A 19,884-nucleotide genomic window follows, 5' to 3' on the forward strand; every position below is an offset into this window, starting at 1 on the left:
GGCAGTTATTTATGTTAACTAGATTAAAGGCTGAGCAACTTAGATTTTCTTTGAGTGATGTGTTGTTTCAGCTTCTTTTACATTAAAATTTGTTTGCATTAGTGAGGAAATACCATACTCGCATTCCCCTGGGATAAAAATTCGCTCGTGGACTCAAGTTTATCTATTTCTTGTTAGAGTAGAAATGTCTTCTGGTGAGGAACCGAACACGCTGGTTCCCGGTGACCATTACTTATTAAAACACTTAATCCTTTACACACCTTGTAAGGAGACCTCTATGGCAGAAGCAGTGGGAAAGACTTTGTCATCTCCCATAAAAATAATTCTAACACATTTTCGGCCCAGCTCTTTTCCCACTGAAGTCACCAGCCTAATTCCTAGAAATGTACCCCATCAGGCACTAGTACTTCTTTACGTACCATAAGTTGCAAGACACAAAAGTAATCAACTCCTTATGTTACTCGCAGCTTTCAATTTATTGGGATTAGAGTCAGACTCTTTGGAAACACTTTCTAGCACTGTTTAAAGATTTTCAGTTTTCTGTTTTATGTAATTTAACCACTTGGAAGCTTTTGTTCAAAAATAACTCTGCAAGTATTCTTCTACCATAAGTATGATTACATTACTACAGAAATTCTGGAAATTTATACAAATAAGACGACAAATCTTCCTCTGTTTGATTCAGGCTGCTTGTGTATGCTTTCTCTCTCTCTCTCCCCCCTCCCTGTATTGATCCATGCTACTGATGAATTAGTAGATTGGTTCTTCTTTTGGTACAATTACGAAAACTTCTGTTGTCCCCTTTGTAAGAATCCCTTAGGTAAGAAGGGAGAAGATACAGAGGTACCATACTCAAGCAGGGATGCAGCCCTTGCTCTTCAGTGCCTTTGCCAGGCTACAAAACCCTGTGTCCCCACCACGGGCAGATGTGCAGCCTGGCTGGGAACATCTGGCCCAGGGAGAGGGAGAAGAGCTGGCAGAGGGGTGTTTCAGGTGAAGGTGAGCCAGAGGCTTTACCCGAGTACTGCCAGGAGCAGAAGAGAGCAGAGGTTTGCATTATCCTCCTTTTGTAACCTGTTCCTCCTGAGCTTTGCTGCCTCTTAGTAGCACTAACGGTTTAGAGTATCTGTGCACCAGAAAGCTTTCCTAAATCAATAGTCTCCTGTTGCTACATAAATACCTAACTGGAGCAAAGATGTTTATTTTCAAAGTGGGAGATGTTGCTCCTGTGACAATGTTTTATTATAATGATTTTGATCCTGAACCTGCAATCTTTACACCGAGACAAGACTTCCCTTGATTTCAGTGCAAGCTTTGTCTGACTCAGGATTTCAGAATTAGCTCTTTGCTTTTATTTTTATTGAAAAACAAGCCTGCGCTTGACAAGGAAAAAACAGTAAGTGGATCATGTCAGGGAGACAAGTTCCTATGAGAAATTTCTAGCAGGAAAAACACAGCTTTACGATTACATGGCAATAAGTTACAAGGTTAAAGAATTTTAAGAATTTTCCAGGAGAAAAAATGTTAATGCACTAAAGTGAAGGGTACCTATTCCATCAGGGGAAAGGGCCCAGCCCAGCATATGCCTCTGGTACCTCTTCATCAGAGACTACACCAATGAGTAAAGGTTGAATAATAAGAAAATATTTCCATGAACATTTGAAACATCCATGGAATTACATACATTTTGACCTAAGGATTTTTGAGGGAAGATTGCACACCAGTCTGGCCATACTTTATGCCACCAAAGGGGCCCTGATCCCAAGGGAGCTATAAGCCTACCCGGTAGCAGCAGCCCTGCGCCAGCATTCTTCCCTCCACAAGAACTACCTAAAAACACGCCATTTGCACAGGGGAGCCAGACGGCACACAAACCCTGCAGGGATGGGGAGCACATAAAGCTCTACAGCTGACAGTAATTCCAGAGGCTCGGAAATGGCAGCAGAGGGGCTAGGGTGGGCCTGCCCGGGGCGAGGGGCTGCCCACCAGCCCTGCTGTGCTGTGCAGGCCAGCCAGAAGTACCAGGGGAGCGGGGCAGGCGCTGGAGGCCGGGAGCACTCGGCGTGGGACAGGCAAATGCAGAGCCAGAGCTTCACTTGGTGCCTGGCCACTGCTCCCCCGGCATCAGCAGACCCCAAAAAAGCCTGGGACAAAACGCCAGCAGGCAGGGATGCCCACTGGCTGGTCTGGCAAACGGGAGCAAATCAGGTGTTTGGATGGGTTTGGGGTCGAGGGGCAGTTTGGGGAGTCATGGGGATTTGTTTTAAACTAACAATTGCCAGTGGGAGCAGAGGGTTGCAAGGGCATGGCTCAGCCCGCAGCCGCTTGCTGAGCCCTGGTGTGTGCCTTGGTGCCCCGCTGATGCAGGTGGGTGCTCCCAAAAGTTCATCCTAGCTCTGGTTTGACCAAAATCAAGGGATCAGTGTTGCTGTAGGCACGGTCCCAGCAAGGGGGAATGTGGGGACGCATTCTCCCGGGGAGGGGTGCTACATTAAAGCGCAGCAAGCCTATTGCCCAGAAGGGGAGTACAGGAGCCTGAATTAGGTAACTGAAGTTATCTCAGGCACCGGATTTCAAAGGTGGGGAGCAGTGGGGGCCACACATCGGCCAAGCCTGCAGCCCCTCCGGTGCAGGCAGCAGGCGGGGGGCAAGGCTCCTGGCAGGGCGGGCTCACCCCCCCCCCCCCCCCGTTAGGAGGCTGCACCAAATATTGATCTTCAGCAACGGAGGTGCACCAGCATCACTCGGTAAAAACGAGCTTTCAGCTCATCCTTACAGCAGGCTGCCAATCCGTTTTAATGGGATCTCGCAGCCCCCTTGCTCCTGCTGTTTAAGAAGAGATAACACCGGGGTCAATATTTTTAATTAAACTCATTCCTCTACAGGCGCGAAGTACAGGCACCTTCCCTCCGCCAGCAAAACGCGCGGGTGCAGAGGCGGCTCCTCCCGGCGTGCCCCCAGGCCCCCCCGCTCCCCGCCGCGCCGGTCACATCCCCGCGGGACCCACCTGCCCACCTGAAAAAGGCCTTGTCACACGGTTTTTTATTTCCCCAGCCCGCCACACGCCCGAGCCGCGGAAACCTCCGGCCACCGGGGAACCCACCGCGGTACCGACCCCCGGGGGGCGGCAGGGCAGGGCGGGGCGGGGCAGGGCGGGGCAGGCCCCCCCCGAGGGCGGCACCTCCGAAGGTGCGGGGGGCAGGCTGGCCCGCAGGTCTGGCGCCTGCTGCACGGGGTCCCCCGCGGGCGGGTGGCCGGGCAGGCGTGCGGGAGCTGCCCGCGCCGGGGCGGCAGCGCCGGGCGTGCGTGGGGGGGAGGACGCGGGGGAGGGGGGGGGTGGTGCTCACAGACCCCGCGTTCTAGAACGGACCCGTTCCCGATCCGCCCCCCCCTCCCCCCCCGCGGCGTTCGGGAACCCCGCCCGTCCAGCGCGCGGCGCGGCGCGGCGCGGCGCGGCGTGGCGTGGCGTGGCGTGGCACTCCCCCCCGCGGCCGCCGCCCGGCGGGGCCCGCCCGGCTCCGCAGTGTAGGGGGCTGCCCCGTCACCTGATCATCGCCGAGCGCGCGCGCGGGCGGGCGGGCGCGCGCACCGCACCGCACCGCACCGCCCCCTCCTCCCCCCCGCCCCGCGAGCGCGCGCGGGGGCGGGGGTGCCCGGTATATACGGCCCCGCCGCCCCCGCCCCTGCCTGCCTCCTGCAGCAGGGGAGGCTACGAGCCGCCGCCGCCGCCGCCACGCCAGGCCCCGGCAGGTGGGCGAGCCGCACCGCACCGGGGCTGCCACGGGGTGAGTGCGCGGGCGGCGGGCGCGGGGCTCCGGCCCCCCCCTCCTCCCCTCCCGGTGGGGGGCGGGGGAGCGGCGCCGCCGCCGTGGGAAGGTGCCGGGGGGCGGCGGTCGCGGGGGGCTCGCCCGGGCCGTACCTGTTGCGGGGCTGGGGGCGTGGGCAGCGGCGGTGGCGGGGGTGCGGAGTTCGGGGTGGCGGCGGCCAGTGGCTGCCCGCGCCTTCGGGGCGGGGGCGCGCCGCGCCCGTGGGTAGAGCCCCGCGGACCCCCGGAGGTCCGGCCGGCCGCCCGGCTCCGCCGCAGGGGAGCGGAGCGGCTTCGCCCTGCCCGCCCGGGGGCCGCGGTGCCGGCGCGGAGGAGCGCGGGTGGCTGCCCGGGCCGGGCAGCGGCGGGGCGGCGGGGGCAGCCTGCGCCCGGCGGCACCTGCAGTACGGCAGCCCGCGGGCGCGGCCCCCGCCCCGGGCTCTTCCCGGAAAGTTTCTAGAACTCCTTAAAACGGGGAGCCGCCTGCAGAAAAGTCAAGCGCCCGGGGACCGGGTTCCCGTGCCGCCGCGGCCCGGTAAGGATGCTCGCCTGGAGGTTCCTCTTGGCCACCTGCCCTCCCACAGGCCGGCGTGGGTGCGCGCTGCCACAGGAAACGCGCGTGGCCCTGCCTCAGCCTGCCGGCAGCTTTGCGGGCGAGTGTTGCGGACGCCGAGTTAGCCGCCCGTGCCGGGCACGGCGCGTTCGGATCTGCGCGGCGCAGGCTGGCAAAGACTCGCCTCCCTGCGAACAGCTGCGGAGAAAATGGTTTTGCAATGCTTCGGTTGTTGGGGTGTGTGGTTTGGGGTTTTGTTTTTTCAGTTAAAATCCCCCCCCAGACTTCTGCAAGCATCGCGTTCTAGCTGCTATTTACCTCACGAGGATCAAGCGAAAGCACAATCCATTTTTTTTTTAAATGTTGTTGGGAAAAGCTGGTATATGAGAAAACCAATTCCGATTGTCGATGTGTTGGGAAGAGCAGCTGCTCTCCAGCAGCACACCTTTGCCGGGCAGGTTTTGGGATGCAGGCACTGCGCTGGCGTGCGCAGGAAGGTTCCAGAACAGCGGCACCGCCCGTTCCCTGGCAAGGCGGGCACTGCCCGCTCTGCGGGAGCACCCCGCAGCACCCACCTCTCACTAGGGACCCCGCAAGGGGAATGAGCAGTCAGGCTTCCACACCGATACAGCACATCTCGCTGTAACCCAGCGGGGATGGCAACGTAAAGTTTCTGCGCTGGGTGCGTGTGGTGAGGAGGAGGAGGAGAGCTCGCCTTCCCTCGTGCAGTCGTCGTTCGGTGACCAAGCTGTAGCTCGCTGCGGTCATTAGCAGGGAACCACCAGAAAATGCCTTTGCTGTGCTACTTCTACTGAAGTGGTTTTGAGAAATCCAGGTTGCTACAACCAGAAAGAAGTTTAAAACGGCAGTAGTTGGTGATGCTCCCTTTTAACAAGCCCTCTCCTGCAGTAGAGCACTAGCTCTCTTTGTAGCATCGGCATTAACGTGCTTTATGCAGCCGGGCAGGTTCTTTTTGCTTTCTGACAAACTAGACAAATTATACACAATCAGCTGAGAGGGGCGACCTACTTGGAGGGAGAAGAAGAAAAAGTATGTTTGAGGAGACCTTGATTTCAAACATCACCTTGCGTGTCCTACCATTTGTCCTAACCAAGCAGAGTTATTACCTCCTGAAGGTGTGAAACGCATGGCATAAGGGCTTGCGGGTTTTTTTTCCCTTGCTGCTTTAGCAGGAAGGAAATAATTATTCGTGAACATGCATTTCAGGTGTTTCTTAAGCATTCTTGCATTTCAGCAGTAGTATCAAGAGGCTGAAATACCTAGAACGTTTCTCCTTATCCTGTTTTTCACAAACTGTATTTAAAATTAGAGTATCACTAGCAAAATTGTAGGTAGTTCAGGGAAAGCAGGGGATGTTTTATGGTTGAAAGTCACAAAGCCAACAAATAACATCTTCACAAATACCTGGGTCTTGCAGGTCTTCAACATGGTTGGCACTGCCACAGCTACCTTCCTGCATGCGGCTCAGTCCAACGTGTAAGTACAAGAGGTGTTCCTACCAATGTTTGTGTGTGTGGGTTTTGGTAGATTAATGTTCTTTTCCTCCCCTCTTTAAATAGGTGGGTTGATTGCGACAAACGGGGAACGTAGCATATTGCAGATGTTTTTGGTTGGGAGGCATCATGGGTAATATCTGAAAGGCTCTGCTTTTCCTACAAAAAAAAAAAATAGTAACTAGGAAAGAATTTGCCTGTATTTCCAGTGCTTGCATCACCAGCACCTGTTCCCTGTGAAAGAATAAGATATATTTCAATTAATTTGTGGCAATGTTATGGCCTTTCTTGAGCCATTGAAGTGTCGGAAGGTAGGTACCCCAAGGATTGCATTCGTACCACTCAACAGTCAATGAATAGATGAAAACCACAAAGCAAAACTAAGGTATGGTAACAAATACAACTTATTTCATGTGAAAATAGTGTTTTTAATGTAATAAGAATATAAACTGTCTTACCAGCATGAAACATCTACGGATTAAATGCCTGTTCAGAAGGGAAGAGTTGGCCGCATTTCACCACAGGTTAAGTAATTGTGGGTTAATAGGATTCTGTCAAATACATGCTGGGAAATATTAGTGTAAGAAGTAATGATTCTTCTTAATATGTCCGCATGTTACCTTGAAAAGAAGTCCACATTTCTGAAAACTTAGTACTGCATAGATGCATGATGGCTGTCTGAAGATGTAAAATAGGTTTTAAAAAGATGCTGTGGAGGGGAGAAATAATGCATGCTCATAAGATCAATTTTAGAAATAGAAGGGAGGGGGGAATTGGGCCTTCCCGTGAAAACTGTGTCCTACCTGATTATTTTCCCTTTAATACATCATGCTAAATCATGCTCCATTTTGATTTGTGTTAACATAATATTATTGTTGGGTAGTCTTAGGCTTGCATTTTAAAAGATAGATGAGGGCTACAAGCTCTTTTTAATTAAACTGAGTGTACATAGAGAGACCTAGGAGAACATGATATTACTTAAAATTGTTTTGAAAACAGGAAATAGTCTCTGTACTCTACCAGTGTCTTCAGTATTTTCTGATAGCGTGTACTTGGTATTTAAAGTGAAGGTACGGCTGCCTCAAATCAGTCGCAGAAATAGTGATTAAAGAAACGTGACATTCTTTCATGAGAAACTTGTCATTTACTCTTCTTATTAATTAGGTGGTTAAATTCATGTGGTTGTTGAAAATCTTATAACTTGGGTTTCATAAGTATAAAGTTTTAAACATTCTTTTTACATACTGTGCATTCGTGTAGTAGTGTCAATACATATGCATGGTGCAAGGGGAGGAAACAGTATTTGCTTCATTGTATTTTAACCATTACGTTTAATGTCATATGCAGATAGAGTGAGGTTGATGCAGGGCGTGTGTGTGGAAAAATCCTTGTTCTCAAAATATTTTTAGGAAAAATAGTTGACCGGTATAGGCTTGCCTGTTTTGGGGGAGAAGTGGGTGCTTTGGAGAAGGGTTATTTTAATTTTTTTTTCTTCTGGTAATTCTTCATTTTAAGAATTGGTTTCCTAGTTTAAGAAACCAGCAAGGGAGGGAGAGATGCAAGGCGTTATTACAGAAAAGGTCAGTACTATCCTGTTCCTTCATTGTTTCATTCATGGGGGTTTTTCCTCCTCGTGTCTGACCTTCCGAAAGATTATTTGGGAGGGGAGGGAGAGAAGAGAGCGTGTTTTTAAGGTAGACGCATGTATGGGAGGGGATGCTTAATTAGAAAATGGTAATACAGCCCTCCAGCCTAATGGAGTGAGAAGATGACAATCCTCAGGCAGCTGGGTGGGGCACAATGCAGTGCTCACTGTAAGCCTTTTGTCTAATAAAAATGTCTGAAACAAAGTGATTGTCTGGCAATCAGCGTCCCACTTGACCTTTTTAAAGCCAGGAAAACAAAGTTAATGAATGTATCTTTCAGTCGCCGCCCGGTATGTCGGGATTTTTGTGCGTTACTGGAGAGGCACGACTCTTGCTGCTTTGGTTCCTGTCGCAGCATGGCTATTCAGAGTTGGAAAGATTATTTGTGAAATAGTGCCTGTTGAAATTATTAAAGCCTCGAGCGAGAGGAAAGCCCTGTACACAGCTGCTAAACTCCTTTGCCTGGCTGTTTTTAAGGTTTCTTTTCTTGTCAGTGCAATGAATTAACTTCACCGGAGTTTCACGGGGTTGCTGGAAAATACAAATCTTGCTGTTCCTAAGCTGCGCTTTAAGTCTCCTGTATTACTGAATAGTTGGAATTACTAGATAATTACAGCAAACCTAGGGCATTATGTAAGTTAAATGTAGGCATTGTTTAAAAACCTTGTTGTAATGAGACAAGGCATTCTTACATGCTCTTGCTAGAAAAATGAATTTGAGCTTTTTAAAATGCTGAAAATACTGCATGATTATTAAAGACTTTGTAGCATTTCGTAAGCAGGATACTTGCAAGACGCTGTTATTTCTTTTTAAGGCTCTAGAATGTAAAATCAAGTCTAATAATCTCAGATATGTGTAAACAGCTATTTATGTTTTGCTAAATTTGAAACAGTATAAATTGCATAGCTTGTGCAAGACTCTGGTAAGCCTGAATCTATTGAAAACTGCGTTGTACAAGAGTCTGATTGTTCTGATGCAGATGATCATCAGTGTGAGGGGAATTTTATATGGTTGTGAGGTACCTTGGAAATAATAAAACTAATATTTGTGCTGGTTTGTTAGTCCATTAAATGCTTAATTACTTCCTTTGAACATGATTGAGGAGGTTCATTTACAAATTAATACTTGTTTTTAATGCTAGGTGACACTATCACCACTGAAATGCAGAATTCTCTGTGGTTTACGCTTTCTGTAGAGACAAACAATTTAATTTGCATGTATCGAAAAGAAAATGGTGGCTTCTCATCTCTCGGTGAAGACTGAATAGAAAACTGGTGCGGTGATGCCTTAACACTGGGGCACTGTTTTGCAAAGAATAATGTATACGCTGAAGTATCATCATAAAATTAGACAAACTTGAAAATGAGCAGTGAACATTTTGAGATGCAGTTCCTTTCAGCTGCACTTAATATCTGAATGTTATAATGGGTGTCTGCGTTAACAGAACACACTCAGGCTTATGTATTGTATTATAGATAAAACAGGGAATAGGCTAAAGAGGGGGAATGTAAGTGCTATCCAGGAACTGCTTTTTCTTAAGCTTACTGTAGGATATTCAATGCTAAGATGAAAAAGTATAAATGGTAAATGGTACATATTTATCATCTGTGCAGTATTGATCTAGATGAAAAGGAAACAAGTAAAAATCAGCATTTTAAATAGAACTTAAAAATTAATCTCTAAGACTTTGAAACCTGTAATCAGTGTAAATTGGAGGGGAGGAGAAGGAAGGGATTGGGGGAACGGTTGCAGGAGTAGAGCACATGCTCTACTTCTTCAGCTCTGTATGGGGAAGTAGGTATCGTGATGGAGAAGATAAAGCGACCACCTAAATTTACTGGATTTCAAATCAACTAGTAGCGCTTGTGAATTATACAGGGTGTTTCCGCAAATCAGTGTGTTGTCTGTGCTTTGTCGGAGCAGCAGACCTATTTGCAAAGCTGTTTGTCACACTGTCGTTTTTATTATAATAGGACTTATATGGAAATATTCCTGCAATGCATCTAAAGAAAAGACAAATGGCAGCATTTATAGAAGGTGGCAGATTATACTGCAATGTGTATGTAGGGAGGAGGGGGTTGGTGTGTCGTTCCCTGCCCAGCCCCCTTACTAAAGAGGAATTGACATTATTTTGTTTAAATATGGTGCATGTTACATTGGACTAATGTAAAGATTAACACAATAGGGTCCTTAACCTGGTTAAGGACTCTGGGTCCTGCCCCAAGGTAAATAATGAATACGGTTTTGTTTGCCCAGCGGGTCTTACTGTGTGGAAAAATAGCTGGGAGTCTGTTCTTTTTTTCTGTTTAACTGCTTGTCTCGCATATAAATCAATTAAAATTAAGGGGTGTTTTGGAAGAAGTTTGGCCTTTTTAACAAGCCAAGAGACTTGGATTTTGTTGTTTTATTTCAGCTGAAGGGCCTGATCCCATTTTAATATTTTTATACTTAAAGAGCAAAACCATCGATTTCAAGATAAAAAAATAAATGGTGACCTCTTTAGCTGATGTAAAGCAGCAGTTGCTCTTGTGGAATTGTGCTGTTCATCCTCTGTAGTGAATGTGGTCCATAGTAATGCAGCAACATACTATTAATTTTTGTGTAAGTTTGGAATTTAATTTTTCTTAAAGTGTAAGAGGGAAAAACATGAACAAGGAAGGCAGAGATGAGAAAAAATGGTATTTTTTTTCTCATTGGCAAAGACTGCTTTCCCTGCTGAATAGATTTAATTTCTCCATCTTTGCTACTAAGGGGTAGCATACGAAGGGATGCAAGTCTTGGAGGATGATACAGGCTTTATGTACAGGAAGGTGCAAAGCTGCACCCAAGTTCCTTGCTGTCCTGATGGGTCACACCTTCCCCCTGTGGACCCCACCTGGTGATGGATAGGTCTGGTTGAGTTTTTGGCTGCTCTTTGTTCTGGTGAAAACCAGTGTTCGTCTTGCAGGTTGACGAATAAGAAACAAATTATTTTAAGGATTTACTAAAGTGTGAGCTTAAATGAGAATGCTTCTGAAGACAGATCTAGTCTAGATTTAGACTGCAACTGAAAGAAAAGTCATTTGGTTAACTGTCAAGGTAATGATGCCACGGGCAGTTTTGGAGTGTATTGGAGGAAAATGGCTGTCTCCAGTTGTCTTGGCTGTGCTTACAGCAGCACGAGCTCTGCCCTGGTCCTTCATCCGTGCTGGTTTGTGGTCCCATTAGCTAAGCTGAGCGGCCTTTGCTTTGACATGCACCTTGTACTTCTTGCATCCTTGAACAGCTCTGTTAGCACAAGCTCACTGTTTTCACTCACCTTGCCAGCATGCTATGGACTTTCATCCTGAGCCACTTGACTCATCAAGACCTCTTAAAACAAATATTCACAAGGTTGAGACAAAAAGCTCTGGCATCACTGCAGCTGGGGGAGCAGTGCTATTGACTGCAGTTGAGCTGAGGCATGCCCCGCTGGCAGTCATGTAGCGGCTGTGCATCCCCTTCCCCTTGCACAGTGTCCTCCCCAGAGAGGAGGGTCTGCAAAAGGCACCATGAAAGTCTCTTACCGCCTACTTTCCAATTCAGAGTTAGATAACTTACCAGAACAGGGTTACTCTGGCCTAAAGAAAGAAAAATACCTGCCTAGCAGTTAGTGACTCATGTCGCACAGCTGCTTGGAGGCACTCGGCAGCCTCACTGTGCCAGAGCAGGTACTAGAGCTTAGGAACAGAGAGGAGATGCAAGTCACCCTTGAGGACTTGCAGGTCTACTGGAAGCCAGTGGAAACACTCTTGGCATGCTGTGGTAGGTATTGTATTGGTGAAGGTGCTGGTGGCTGTATCTTAAATCTCTGCTGTTGACCGATCACCAGGTCCAAGTGGGCCAAGGAAGGACCAAATGGAAAACTGGACAAAACCCAGGCACTTCTAGTGTGAGTTATGCCCTGCTTTCCCCCGCCCTGGTCCTGGTATGTTACTGGTCCTGAGAGCCATTGAGGATGGGCACAGCCTGAGGAGCTTGGAGCTGGCACTGGCAGGGCAAAGCTTGCTCCCAAAGGACAGGATGATGTTGCAGCTGATTTGAGAAGTACAGCCTCATCGCATCTTCCAGTGGTTCTCTAGCTAGGCTGTGTAAATAAAAAATAAATAAATAAAAACCAACAAAAAAAAACCCCAACCAACACTTTCCTTCAAAGCTTCCTCTTTAAAAGTTAGAGGCACTGCCTGGTGACTAACTCTAGGATTGAAGGCTGGATGTGCAGGGACTTAGGACAGCTCAATCTGTCACAGATGCCAAGCCTGACCTTGGACACATAGATAAGCTTCCCTCCAGCATTGCTTTTCAGGCGAAGAATTGGGTGAGGTGGTGGAAATGATGTTTATCGACTTCTTGCGAGTGTGCTGTGAGGTCTAATGTTTGTAAAGCTGTTGGTGACCCTTTGGGAAGAAGTGCAGTGTGCTCCTGGCTGGCACTCCTGCTTCATAACCCCCTTTGTAGGGGTGATCTGGGAAGCGTGGTTTGAATCTCCACTCCTCCAAACCTGCTCACCATGGGCTCCTCCAAAAACCAGGGACGGCTTTCCTGGGTGAAGAGGTTGATCCCCAGAGCATTTGAATCCATTATCCAGCTGGCTGTCAATATCGGAGCCTGCTGAAATAAAGCATGTATGGGGCTGCATGCAGCCTCCTTTTGGGGGAACAAAGGGTTTTTTCCTTGTTTTGTGTTTTAAGTGAAAGCAATGTCTGCTGGCCAGAGAAGTGACTGGGAAGCGCTGTGTGCTCCGTAGCCTGCAAAGGGGGCTTTGATGCTGCTTGGAGCTGAGCAACCAGAGCGTGGATGGGATTTACTGCTGTGAGTGATGTGCCCTCTTCCCTCTGCAGTGCGCTCAGCGGGAAGGCTCCACATCTGCCTGCGGCTTTTGCCCCTGGACAGCATCACTTGCTGGATTATGGAGGCTGTCATTTATCATCACCGTCTCTGACTGTAAAAGACAGTCCAGTGCTCCTGACAAAGGAACGGGAGGATTGGCTATGGTCGAGAAACAGCTTGCAGGGTTGGCAGGCTTTTTTAAGTAGGAAAGTGACTTCAAAGGAAGAAAAGGAGGTTGGGAGGGAGGGAACAACCCCCAAAGAGCTACAGCAACAACTTTACACTCACACAGAGAGTTGAAGTTTTGCATGAAGAATGAAAAGTGGTATAAATAAATGTGCCTGAGCACAATTAGAGATAGGAATTTTTTTTAAAAAAAAAAAAGCAGGAGGGCATGTCTTCAGAGAGGTCACAGCATTAAGATTCCTGCCAGGGAAAGCCAAAGGGAAGTGAGCGGAGTTTTCTGGGAGGAAAGGTGCAGCATATATCAGAAGAGGGAATGGGTGGGTCACCTGGGTGCTGCAGGGGGCTCACTGGGGCTTGCGAGTGTGTTGGGTGCAGGGGATCTGGGAGCACGCTTCTCACCATCACTGTGCCAAGAGGCTGGTGTCCAGCTGGACAGCAAACAGCCTGTTTGTTGCAAAGGTTCAATAGTAATGGGATTAACAGCATATTTGTGATCTAAAAACTAACAAATCCTGGTGCTTCCTGGCTCAGTTCTATTCCCATTAAAATCTGCTGGCTTTCTGCTTTTGGTTTCAGCAGGTACACCTACTACACTGGAAGAAAGTCACCTCACAGTGGATAAACTGCACAGGCTCACCATTAGCCTCTCTTAGAAAGGTGTTGAGCACTCGTGTACCTGTTTACACTGAGAGCTGTGGTGCCCTGTACTGCTTTGTTTTATTTTAGGGCTTGTCTACTCATGCAATGTCAGTGCTCTGGAGACCTCCTAGTTTTCCTGCAGGTGCATTTTCAGCAACATTAAAGTGACTGTATAAAGCCCATTTGCCTAAACCTTGAGCAGGGTTGATCAGTTTAAAAGGTAATCCAACAGTGTTGGGAAAACAGGTTGGAGGCCACAAGCAAATTCAGCAAACCCTTCCGTCAGAAACCAGAGCGCAAAGGGACATCTAGCAGGGTGCAGTGTGTTGCACGAGTGAAAGCCTCTGCTGCTATCTGGTACGTGTACTGCCCCAGTGATACATGCAGGACCTCCAGTCACTGCCAGCAGTTGCAGGAGAGCAGCTGCTGGCTTTGTGCTATGTGTGTCCATCGTGCATTAAATCCTTGCGAGGCTTGGCGGAAATGTGTGGCGATCTGCAGTGGAGCGAGCCTGCGGAGTTGGGGTGCGAGTCCCTCCTCCCGTACTGCGCTGCCTTCACTACCAAGGTGCCTTAAAAGCCACTAATCTGCTGTCTCATGGAAAGTGCTTGGGGTTTTTCCTACTGACTGTCAGCTTCTGCCTAGTCACATCAGTGTCACATAATCTGCTGCCTGTGTGTTTCTCAGTTGCCATCTCAGTCTTGATGACTTCCCCTCATGGCTCACCTTGTTGTTCTTCCCTGGCTGCTGCTGTGCCTGCAGCAGATCTGGGTGCTGTCACAGGCTGGCATCCCCGTGCAGTGGTGCTGCAAATAACAGATGGTGCAAGAACTCGTGCCTTCAATGCGTCCCAGAAGAGGTGCAGATACAAGTTCAGGCTCCTTAGGAGCAGGGATTTCTGAAAACACAGACCCGATGAGCAGCAATGGCAGCAGCAGTAGAAAGCTTCAGTAGGTATCTCCACCCACACTCCATTTCAAAATAGTAACGAGAACATTCAGCAGTTGGTAGTCTAATGTGTCCTGGGATATACAGATTTAATTTTTTTTTTAAAGCTGGCTTTGCTGGTTATTCAAGAATCATGTGATCAAAAGGTAAAGGGGTTTTATTTTTCTGCATCTCAAAGGTTAAAGCGGCAACAGTTTCTTTGTGCTGTTTGACGCAGAATCTAGCCGTAGCCCGAGAGCAGCGCGGCTTCCCTTCGGTGGTGCGTGGCTGGTGGATGATAACATATCAAATACCAAGGAACAGCTGAACAAAAGCTCTTTTTAAAACAAACAAAAAAAGCCCTCTGCCACACCTCACAGAGGCCGTAGCATTGCTCGTTGCCCTGTTGGGCTAAGATTGGAAAGCACATTAGATGCATGTGCTCTGTCAGGGAAACAGAAAAGACTGAGTAAACCCTCTACTCCTGCTTGCAAAAATAATCCAGGCTAAGTCAAACTGTTCCTTCATTCCACCTGTCCTGAAACTTGGGGAAGAACACCTTTTCTGTTACTTTCGTTAGGTCAGAAGGTATAACTTTGATGCCTCGGGAAATGCAGAGGGAAAGGGCTGCCTTGTTGGCTGTAAGGATGCCTACGGCTTACCTGCTGTTATGGAGCGATGAAAAATGCAGCCAAGTTGTTGCTACAACCCCATGAAAAAGTTGGTGAGGGCAGCGCTAGAAGCTGTGGTGTTTGATTGCCTCTAGACTTTTGGGAATAGAAAATTGAGGTGATGCAGGAGATGTTTCTGACAGGCAGAAAAAGGGACGTGGGTTGCTTTGCAGGTACCAGTTCTCGCATTGTGTGCATCTTGCTTTACGTTGCTTGCTTATGTTAAAAATAGATCAAATCAGGAATATGCCTCGTTTATACAAATCTGCAAAAAACTACAGTATGCTTCTGGGTGTTGTGTAGCTAACCTACAAGGGTTTTTGTTCTTGTATCTGTTTCTGGAGGGGCCAGGCACTGTGTGTGATCTGCAGTGCTAATGGGAGCGTAGGCGAGAAACGAAAGGCAGAAGGGCCTTTGCGCAGAGCAGCGGGGGAACAACCTTTCCATGGCTCTCACCCAGACCGAGAGGAGTTTAACCTTGCAAACTCTGAGCTGTCAGAGGATTTGAGGGGCAAGATGGGGAGCATGTGATTTGGTAAATCTGCATTATGGGTTACTGCTGCCCAGAGCATTTTGATCCCGCAGGCAGGTGCCTGGGGCTGGTGGGAAGAGGAGCCAGACAGGGCTTCCCCTCTTGTTTTTGCATTTGTCTATCTTCCTTTTCTTATCTGTCCTCACATCCCAAGATTGATCAGCCTGGTCTAAAACTGTGCTCTGGAGGCTGTGCCCTCTCCCGTGACCGAGTGAGCAGGGTGAGGCTCCTCGTCTGCTGGCAGCATCCCACGGGGGGCAAGGGGAGCCGGGCTGTGGGGTGTCGAGGCATCCCAGCTTGGGGACTCCCCATGCTGTGGGAAGCGCAGCTGTGCCTGCAGCCTTTCTCCCTCCCTTAAAAATAAACCTGCAGAGGATTCCATAAAAGGTGAAACCTGACAGTGATTCTAGAGAATGGCTAATATTTTATTATTGGGAAGAAATCATCCCTCTGTGTGAGTAGGAAAAAGGAAAATGTGAGAAAGAGTGCGTTCTGTAAGGACGACAGGGTGTGGCTCGAGCATCAGTTACAAATGCTGGAAGAAAAAATGCTCTTTGTTCTGCAGTCAGGTGGGTTGACAACTATTCTCACCCATCCCTGGCATGCATAACACCCAATGCAATTAAAAGATCGGGGAAGGCTTGACATACTGAAACTGCTGCAAATGCAGCAAGCAAAGAGATTTAGCCTAGAATCTGCTGTGGGTGGTTTTTTTTTTTCCTTCAACAATTAAGTTCCAAAGCTTGTCGGTATCAAATTCAGCATATTTATGTTTCATTTAGCTGCATTGTTTTAATATCAATGTTTTGTGTGTTTAATGCTTCAAATGGTAAGTTAAAGCTCTCTAGCACTAAAATTTATACTGGCCTACATGCGACTAGAATTGGACCAAAGTGTGCATTAAAGTGTATATTAAAAAATGTGTACATCCATATACACATGCAGTAAAGCAATTGACTCATAATAACAGTCTTGCTAATCAGAATATAATTTCAAAGCTATTCCTTTTAACCTACCCTTGTTTGTCTGGAAGGTTTAATAACTTTTTAAAAGATTAAATAAATAGAAAATAAAAATACATTCGCAGTTGCTTTTAGATTGCTACAGGCTAAAGCAGTATCTTGAGCTTAAAAAGATACTCCTTTTTTTATGCTTTGTTCATTCTGCTGTAAGTTGGTTTGATTAAGTGACTAAAATGTTGGTGTCTTTTTTTCCCCTAAGCATCAGAACTAAAACTTGGTCTCTGCAGTTGCTGGCAAGAAGTGAAATCCTTGCGTAAGTGAAATACTATCAACTTGTTTGTAGAAAAGCAAGTGGGAATGAACGTATAAAGCAACGAAAAGAGGATATGACCAATATACGTCTCCTCATTCGAAGTAAATTCTTTTAAGTTCAGGGTCAGGAATTTGGACAGTTACTTATTTTGTGTGTCTGTGTAAATATATGTATGTTTTCGTATCTTCTAAAAATGTCTTACTTTTTCTGGGAGGAAGAGAAATCTACTTGCAAATTTACATCTTGTGACATTTCCTTACAACTGCACGCTGGCGTATGCACTGCTAGAGGCCAGCCCATCATTTCTTGGTAAAAAGAACCTTTCAGCTCGGTTACCTCCTGTAGAGAGCTAATTTTCCAGCAGTCAGGCTTGATCTGGATAAATAATTAGAGAGCACGAGAGAGAGATGAAGATGATCACATCAGTGCTGTCTGTAATTCAGTTAATACAGCCAGACCCTGTGATTTCGCGTCTGCAGCGTACTTGCGTGGTCTCAAAAGCCGCAGAGGCAAGCAGGCAACAAAGCCAATCGGTTACATTTGTCTTGGAAGAATTAGTGGCACTTCTCATTCATTTGTCGAAAGCCAGCAAACAGCTGCAGCATGCATCTGCAACACGAGAAGGTGATTCTTGACACGTTCGCTCTCCCTGCCTGCCCCCCCCCACCCCCCCATATGCAAAAATTTCATCACGCAATTAATGCTGGGGTATTGCCATCCTTAAGGACAGCTTTTTTTTTCTTTGTAGTTCGAGACCTTGCGGTGGCTTTATATTTGATTTAAAATCGGTATCTTGTATAGTGGAGTGAAAGCTGATGAGGTGAAGCCTACCATTTTGGCTTTTCTTGATTTTTAAAAAGCTGGTCAAAATTATCGGATAGCAATACTAAACTGCAGAGAAGATGAGCCTGGTTCTTTGAGTAAGCCGTAGCTTTTCACATGACTCTTAACATCAGTGGAAGAGATCCAGTTAAAGCAAACTATGTTGTTGTACGGTCTTTGAGGATACGTTTGTTACTGATGCGAATTTGTTCTTCCCGCATACAGTGCTATAAAGGGGTTAAAAATACATCCTTGGTTCACTTTATTCCCAGTGGTAGCTCCATAGCATTTATACATGGATCAGATTAAAATAGGTCAATATCTTTTGTGGAAGGTCTTTTGACACTTTGGTGCATGACTGCAGTACACCTACCTTGAGGATGAATGGACCCGGAGGAAATCCATGCATTAACAAAAACACAGCCTAGGGATACTTTAGGATCACATTCCTTTATTCATCAACTAAATCAAAGGCTTGACAGAGGATACTTTGTCATCGAGTCAGTCTAAATAATACTTTTTGAGGTGACAGATAACTTCTGCTGAAGAAATAAAACCATGTATTTAGATAAGCAAGAAACATCCGAATGGTGTGGGTTTATTCTGTTCTTTACACTGCATCATTTGCATTAAAATATATATGTATATGCTCTAGCTGAAATTTTTCAGAACCTTATTAAAAAGGAAATCGTGTATTCAGGAATTGCCTTATGGCAGGAAGTCTTTGTCTGCCTGTTTGCTTTATTGCAGTTGTTTACTGCCTTGAATCGATTTTGGCTACCAAATGAGTACATTGAGGATGGCTGGGGAAGGCAGGGTGGAGGGGGGGTGCAGTTCTGCAGTTAGCAGGACCAAGAAGCTGTTTTGCTGCCTTACAGTGTGTAGGGTTTTTTGCCCTTTTTTTTTTTAAACTTGGAATTTCCATATTATAAAGAGGAAGAGGCTTCTTTTTGATATAATGGAGCCATTAACATCTATTAATAATGCAGACAGGGTAAGTAGCTGGAGTTGGAGCTCCCTGGGGGCCTCGTAAAACAGATGTGCACTATATCTTCCCGGATTTGATAGCTGCTGGGGTCGAGGGGGTCGCTGTGGTTCCCGTTTATTTCCTCTGGCAGCGGTTTTCTAATTTAAGCACCTCTGTCTCCTGGCTACAGTTGCCTGCTGTGATGTGGAGGGGGTGTTCGCGCATTGTCATGCCTGCTGCTGGAAAAAGGGGCGCGAGCAGTCGCCCCTGCCTCAGCGCTGCCTGCCGCCTCGCTCGCTCTCCGCACTGTCTTCAGATGCGTTTTCTGTTCGAGGTGGTGGAGCTGGGCTCTTTTGTTGGGTTTTTTCTTTGCAAAAAAATTAAGGTAAGCGTTTCCTCCTCCTTGCAGCCGCAGATTTTCTTTATTTTTTTTTTTTAATGGGAAGGAAGAAATATTTCAGCTTGCAAGAGCGTGTAGTGTATCGTTTGAGGTGAGGTCTAGCCCCTGGTGGGAAATGTAGTTGCCGTATCCCCTTTTTCAAGATTATGCTTCTCAGTTTTAAATTGAATATATTCATGGTACTGCCTCTGAATAGATAGCACTGCATGTTCTTTCTATAGCTGTCTGCATTTAACTCGGAGAGGGTGGGGTATACAGAAGGACTTAAAATATTTCGGTTTTATGCTATTTCTTTAATTGCAGCTTACTCTGCAAAAGTAGTGATAAAATATTAGTGGTCATAGCATATGGCAAAAAGTCTTTATAATCAGTACCATATGAGATATTTTCGCATCATACAGGTTTAGGATTGCCTTCAGACAAATGCAAGACGTGAATGTCTGTCCTTGTATGCACTTGTATTGCAATATAGTCTGGCTGTATGCGTTTAAATGTAGAGGTATGCACTTTTGCTAGCTTGTCACAGGTAGGAGGGGGAAAACAATTCTGGTATCGGCTACAGATCCTTTTCATCTGGTTACACCAGCTGTGTATTATGGTTAAAAGTTTAGAAATGTGCAGAAAGGTAATGTAACTCCTTGGAAAGGAACAGTTATTTCTCCACCCCTTTTATTCTTCCATTACTATGTGTGCGAATGACCATTAGTCTCTCACTGCGAGGAATACTGTATTATGCAAGGAAGCATAATTTCTGCTGTATATCCTACAGTAATACCCTCAGCTGAGAATCAGGTTGCGTCTGTCTTTTCTACCTGATGTATCTCTACCTTTCTGAAGGAAACAACAGGGGCATGAGCAGGGCTCTTTTTGGAAGTGCTGCGTAAGCCAGTCTATGGGATTTCAGCAGGCAGCCTTTGGAATAGGGTGGATGGACCTTACTCTTCCCCAGATTCATTGAAAACTTAAAATAAAATTTGCCTCTGACTTACCACATGCTTAAAAACCCTTGCTGTACTGCACTATGTCTTCTTTCTATATACTGAGACACTGTGTATTAGCTTGCCCGTCCTTGTGAACGCTCCCCGATATACCAGGCGCT

General features: G+C 47.0%; 1 long non-coding RNA gene across 1 annotated transcript in view; it reads left to right on the forward strand.

The window, feature by feature from the left end:
- Positions 1 to 3,543: 3,543 nt before the first annotated feature.
- LOC140647080 (uncharacterized) overlaps positions 3,544 to 19,884 on the forward strand; it is a 32,387-nt gene continuing 16,046 nt past the window's right edge. Inside the window, exons 1-2 of the long non-coding RNA XR_012040661.1 lie at positions 3,544 to 3,785; positions 5,797 to 5,855. This is a non-coding gene — a long non-coding RNA (uncharacterized lncRNA). The remainder of the gene's footprint in view (positions 3,786 to 5,796; positions 5,856 to 19,884) is intronic.

Source organism: Ciconia boyciana, chromosome 2 (assembly GCF_034638445.1).
Source record: "Ciconia boyciana chromosome 2, ASM3463844v1, whole genome shotgun sequence".
Lineage (NCBI taxonomy): Eukaryota > Metazoa > Chordata > Aves > Ciconiiformes > Ciconiidae > Ciconia > Ciconia boyciana.